Here is a 6705-nt window from a genome sequence, read left to right on the forward strand (position 1 = left end):
AGAAAAAGCATTTCGCAAAGTACAACATCCATTCATGATAAAAACCTGCAGGGGCGCCTGGGTGGCTCAGTCGGTTAAATGTCTGAATTCAGCTCAGGTCATGATCTCACAGTTCGTGAGTTCGAGCCCCATGTCGGGCTCTGTGCAGCTCAGAGCCTGGAGCCTTCTTCAGATTCTGCATCTCCCTCTCTCTCTGCCTCTCCCCTGCTCATGTTCTGTCTCTCTCTCTCTCTCTCTCTGTCAAAAATAAGTAAACAGTGCTCGCTTCGGCAGCACATATACTAAAATTGGAACGATACAGAGAAGATTAGCATGGCCCCTGCGCAAGGATGACACACAAATTCGTGAAGCGTTCCATATTTTTACCCAGCAATAGCACTGCTAGGAATTTATCCAAGGGATACAGGAGCACTGATGCATAGGGCCACTTGTACCCCAATGTTCATAGCAGCACTCTCAACAATAGCCAAATTATGGAAAGAGCCTAAATGTCCATCAACTGATGAATGGATAAAGAAATTGTGGTTTATATACACAATGGAATATTACGTGGCAATGAGAAAAAATGAAATATGGCCTTTTGTAGCAACGTGGATGGAACTGGAGAGTGTGATGCTAAGTGAAATAAGCCATACAGAGAAAGACAGATACCATATGGTTTCACTCTTATGTGGATCCTGAGAAACTTAACAGGAACCCATGGGGGAGGGGAAGGAAAAAAAAAAAAAGAGGTTAGAATGGGAGAGAGCCAAAGCATAAGAGACTGTTAAAAACTGAGAACAAACTGAGGGTTGATGGGGGGTGGGAGGGAGGAGAGGGTGGGTGATGGGTATTGAGGAGGGCACCTTTTGGGATGAGCACTGGGTGTTGTATGGAAACCAATTTGTCAATAAATTTCAGAAAAAAAAAATAAAATAAAATACAATTGGAAAAAAAATAAGTAAACATTAAAAAATTTTTTTTTAAACCCTGCAAAGTAGGTTTTGAGGAAACATACCAAACGTAATAAAGTCCTTCTATGAAAAACCCACAGCCAACATCATATTCAATGGTGAAAAACTAAAAGCTTTCCTCCTAAGATCAGGAACAAGACAAGGATGCACACTCTCATCACTTTTATTCCACATAGTAGTAGAAGTCCTAGCCATAGTGATCAGGCAACTAAAAGAAATACAAGGCATCCAAGTTGGTAAGGAAGAAGTAAAACTCTATATGCAAATGACATATCATATATAGAAAATCCTAAAAACTCCATCAAAAAAATACTAGAACTGATAAATGAATGCATTAAGTCACAGGATTCAAAATCAATATACAGAAATCTGTTGCATTCCTATATACCAATTATGAAGCAGCAGAAAGTGAAATCAAGAAAACAATCCCATTTACAATTGCACTGAGAACAATAAAATATCTAGGAATAAACTTAACCAAAGAGGTGAAAGACCTGTACTCTGAAAACTATAAAACACTGATGAAAGAAATTCAAGAAATGTCAAAGAAATGAAAAGACATTCCACACTCATGGGTTAGAAGAACAAATATTGTTAAAATGTCTACTACCCAAAGCAATCTAGATTTAATGCAATCCCTATCAAAATACCAACAGCATTTTTCACAGAACTGGATGAAATAATTCTAAAATTTGTATGGAACCACAAAGATCCCGAAAAGCCAAAGAAATCTTCAGAAAGAAAAACGAAACTGGAGGTATCACAATTTCACATTTCAAGTTATATTACAAAGTAGTAGTAATTAAAACTATGGAACTGGCATGGAAATAGACACGTAATAAATGGAATAGAATAGAAAACTCAGAAAGAAACCCACAATTATAGGTCAATTAATCTTCAACCAATGAGGAATGAATATATGATGGGGAAAATACAGTCTTTTCAACCAATGGTGTTGGGGCTGGACCTCGGCACAGCAACATGTGAAAGAATGAAACCACATACACAAAAATAAAGTCAAAATGAATTAAATACCTAAATGTGAGGACGAAAACCATAAAAATCCTTGAAGAGAGCACAGGCAGTGATTTCTTTGACCTCAACCATAGCAACATTTTTCTAGATGTGTCTCCTGAGGCAAAGGAAATAAAAGTAAAAATAAACTATTGGGAATACATCAGAATAAAAAATTTCTGCATAGCGAAGGAAACAATCAACAAAACTAAAAGAAAACCCACCGAATGGGAGAAGATATTTGCAAATGACAGACCTAATAAAGGGTTAGTATCCAAAATATAGAAATAACTGAGACAGCTCAACACCCCAAAAAAACAAGCAATCAATTAAAAAATGGGCAGAAGACATGAACAGACATTGCTTCAGAGAAGACACACAGATGGCCAACAGACACATGAAAAGATGCTCAACATCACTCATCATCAGAGAAATGCAAGTCAAAACCTCATACCTATTTGAATAAGATGTCACCTCACACCTGTCAGAATGGCTAAAATAAGAAACACGTGTTGTGCCAGAGTCCAGCACCAGCAGATCCAGGAAGAACAGCGTGGAAGGAAGAACAGCGTCGGTGAAAATAAAACAAAACTAAAATAAAAAACTAAAACTGAGATAAAAATGGACACAGACAACAGCAGTGTGTTGAACTGGCCGGTTTATTGCAGTAAACGTGGGATTAGATATGCTAGTGATTTCCTTGGAGCATATGTCATCTGTGTTTTTCTAACATTACCTAATTTTGAAAATGTTCCTATGTGTAAACAACATTTAAGAAATAACATGGCGATTTTCCCCTAACTTTCCCGCATACCCTTTGATTATAGATTAATTTCTTACATTATTCCATTATGCATCTGCGTTTATCTATCATCTACAAAGCATTTGCTTTGCTGTTCTTGTGAAAGGCCCTCCATTTCTCAACACCTCAAGTGGAAGAGTTACAGGGACATGACCTCCTAACCACATGAGGCCAGAAGAACAATGTGTTTGCCTCCTTCCGAGGTGCCAGAAAGGGGCTGAAAAAGCCTTAGAAACCCATGCCTCATACATTCTCAGAGAGACAATGCACCTAGGAGCCAATGAACCGACTAGGTTCAGTCACCATCTGGAATGCCTCGGCTAGGTGGGCCTAGGGATTGAAGTCACCTGTGCCCAGAGATACACTCCTTAGTTGCCAGAGTGGGGCTTTCAAATCCATATGTCTCTTCTTTACAGGTCCTCTTTGCTGGCAAAGGTATGAGGCTATCCTTCCTGTAAGTAGAGGAGTCTCCATAGGGGATGGCAAGGGCTAAATGTAAGGCCGCACAATTTCTTGCAGAACCTTACTTTCTTCCCTAATGGTTCTTTTCCCAGGGGGCCTGCCGGTGGCAATTCCCCAGCAGACAGTATCCCAGGTAGTCTTAAGGCCGAATTACCTAAAAGCAGGAGTACAAGAAGCTTCATTGTCGGAGGGCCACCCTGCAGTCACCAATCGGTCCACAGCCCAGGCCTCGCCACTCAGGCTGGGATAGCTCGGCTTCCAGCAGTGTTGGTTAGGATGTGGAGAAAAAGAAGTCCTCATGCACTCTTGGTGGGCATGCACACGGGTACAGTCACTATGGAAAGCAGTATGGGAAGAAGTTCCTCAAAAAATTAAAAATAGAACTACCCTATGACCCAGTAATTGCAGTACTGGGTATTCACCCCCAAAATACAAAAGCATTAATTAAAAAGGATTCCTACATCCCTATATTTATTGCAGCATTATTTATAATAGTCAAACTATGGAAGCAACCCAGTGTCCATTGACAGATGAATGGACAAGGATATGTGGTATAAATATAATGGGATACTATATAAAAAAGATATAAAAAAGAATGAGGTCTTGCTATTTCACAACAATATGGATAGAGCTAGAGAAGAGAGTGCTAAACAAAATAAGTCATTCAGAGAAAGACAAATATATAATCTCACTCGTATGTGGGATTTAAGAAACAAAGCAAACAAGTAAAGGAAAAAAAGAGAGAGAGAGACAAACCAAGAAATAGACTCTTAACTATAGAGGACAAAACTGATGATTACAAGAGGGGAGGTGGGTAGGGTGGTGCATTAAATAGATGACAGAGATTAAAGAATATACTTATCATGATTGTAAAAATTAAATTAATAAAAGAAAAGGGGGGCTTCGGGTGGTTCAGTGGGTTAGCCTTGTTGGTGGAAAGAACTTTAAGAGGCCATGTGGCTCGCAGTCCTACCTAGATACCAGTTGGCTCTGGGTTCAAACTGCTTAGCTCCAGTGTAAATAGGTATGTGACCTTGGGCTAATTGCTTAATATTCCTATGCCTCAGTTTCTTCTTCTGTAAAATGGAGATAATAACACCTATTTCATAGGATCAAAAAGTTAAGTTACTAAAGCACAATAAATGTTAATTGGTATTACTATTCTCTCCATCCTTAACAGTGATGGAAACCTCCCTCTTACATTATTACTAAAATAAAACTATCAGCCATTATTTATTGAGCACCTACTTCATGTACTTTAATTTAATCTTCACACTAATCCCACATGATGGATTTTTTTTTCTCCATTTTACAGAGGAAGGTGCTGTGGCTCAGTATATATGAGTTCCCAGTGAATACGAATTTCAAGTCAGTGCTAACTCCAAAGTCTTTCCCCTTAACCACCATGCTGTCCTGTCTTCCTGATGAAAGTCACTGCAAACCTTTTCCTGTACACTGAGAAACAAGCCCACTGACCCAATTAAAGGAGGGACATGGAGACTTGGAGCACAATGAAGTGAGGCTTTAATCAACGTTCTTGCAAGAGAGGATGTCTGATGGACAGGCACATTGGGGGCAGCCACAACAGACCATTTATCTCCTAGCATGTAAGTCCCTCCCCTGGTTCCTCATTGGCTGAGTACTACAGGGGTTCCAGCCTCACCCAGAGGGCGCCTATGTCCATGTAAGGCAAAGAGTAATCTGATCGGAACAAATAAACATTCCCTGAGGTGGTGCAGAGACTTTCAGTCCTCCTCCTGCTGTTCTTTGGTGCATGCTCATTGCAAAGCCCCCCAAAACAAGCTCGCAAAACGGAGAGAGGAAGAACCAGGAAGTGAAGTGTCTAAGGGTTTGGGACTCACTCCATTGTGGTGGGGGGGGGGGGGGTCGTACATATTTCCAATAGGTTGCAAGCCTATTGTTAATTAGACAGTACAGCTTTTAGTTGGTACTTCCAAAAATGAATCATCTCCCTTACTTCTCACACACACTGAATTCATTCTGCTTGGTGCAGCTCTTCTGGAAGCTCATGGATCACTCTTGACTACAGCTGCTTCCCGAGTGCTTGGGCACAGCCAGGTGCACAGCGGCATTGGGTACCGTGGTCCCGGTAATGAAAGAGACATGGTCCCTGGACTCAAGGAGCTCAGTATCTATTGCTAACAGCAGACAAGGAAAGAGTTTGTGGTAGGACTGCTAGTTGTAGCAAATATCCATTCTCCTCTTCTTCCCGGGAACATGGCTTCCCAACTAGACAGTACATTTCCCAGTGAGCTTTTCATCTAGGTGTGGCTAAAGAGAGCAGAGACAATGTGAGAACTTCCCAGTCTTGGATTTAAAGTGTTGGGCGGGGGCACCTGAGTGGTTAGTCGGTTTCGGATCAGGTCATGATCCCAGGTCATTGTGGGATCCAGCCCTGTGCTGGGTATGTAAACCTCCGTTTTCCCCCTTCCCAAGGACTAGAGTGTGGATATAAGAAGCAGATAGGATCAACACTCTAGGGCAAAGTTTTCTTTTTTCTTTTTTTCTCTCTTTCTTTCTTTCTTTCTTTCTTTCTTTCTTTCTTTCTTTCTTTCTTTTTCTTTCTTTCTTTTTCTTCCTTCCTTCCTTCCTTCCTTCCTTCCTTTTAGGGCAAAGTTTTCAACTAGGGTTTTGCAGAGCCACAGAACTGCCCCTGAGATGTTTCTAAGCTAGGGGTTGTGTATTTTAAAAAAAAAAAAAAGCAGCATTATTTTTATTTTTTTATTTTTTTTTGTTTCAGTATATGAAGTTTATTGTCAAATTGGTTTCCATACAACATGCAGTGCTCATCCCAAACGGTGCCCTCCTCAATACCCATCACCCACCCTCCCCTCCCTCCCACCCCCCATCAACCCTCAGTTTGTTCTCAGTTTTTAAGAGTCTCTTATGCTTTGGCTCTCTTCCACTCTAACCTCTTTTTTTTTTTTTTTTCCTTCCCCTCCCCCATGGGTTCCTGTTAAGTTTCTCAGGATCCACATAAGAGTGAAACCATATGGTATCTGTCTTTCCCTGTGTGGCTTATTTCACTTAGCATAACACTCTCCAGTTCCATCCATGTTGCTACAAAAGGCCATATTTCATTCTTTCTCATTGCCACGTAGTACTCCATTGTGTATATAAACCACAATTTCTTTATCCATTCATCAGTTGATGGACATTTAGGCTCTTCCCATAATTTGACTATTGTTGAGAGTGCAAAGCAGCATTATTTTTGAACTTCATGTGCCCTGTGATGGACAGTCTCTAAGCAGCCTGAGAAACCACTAGAGGTCGTTCAACCCCATCTGGCAACGCACAGTGGAACTGTGTTCATCCAGGAATCTTGCCTGAGTTTTCAAGGTGAGCTCAGGAAATGTTGATCATTTGTGAACACTGGGTTGCCTGGACAGGAAGAGGTGAAGACTGATGCCATTAGCCCTGGCCCTCCTGAATTACTGCTCCCAACCTCCCCTT

General features: G+C 40.8%; 1 non-coding gene across 1 annotated transcript; it reads left to right on the forward strand.

The window, feature by feature from the left end:
• The first annotated feature begins 257 nt into the window (after window positions 1–257).
• On the forward strand, window positions 258–364 carry LOC122484637. Its single transcript, XR_006297674.1, has one exon. It is a non-coding gene; the product is annotated as a U6 spliceosomal RNA (small nuclear RNA).
• The last annotated feature ends 6341 nt before the right edge of the window (window positions 365–6705 follow it).

Source organism: Prionailurus bengalensis, chromosome D1, assembly GCF_016509475.1.
Source record: "Prionailurus bengalensis isolate Pbe53 chromosome D1, Fcat_Pben_1.1_paternal_pri, whole genome shotgun sequence".
NCBI lineage: Eukaryota > Metazoa > Chordata > Mammalia > Carnivora > Felidae > Prionailurus > Prionailurus bengalensis.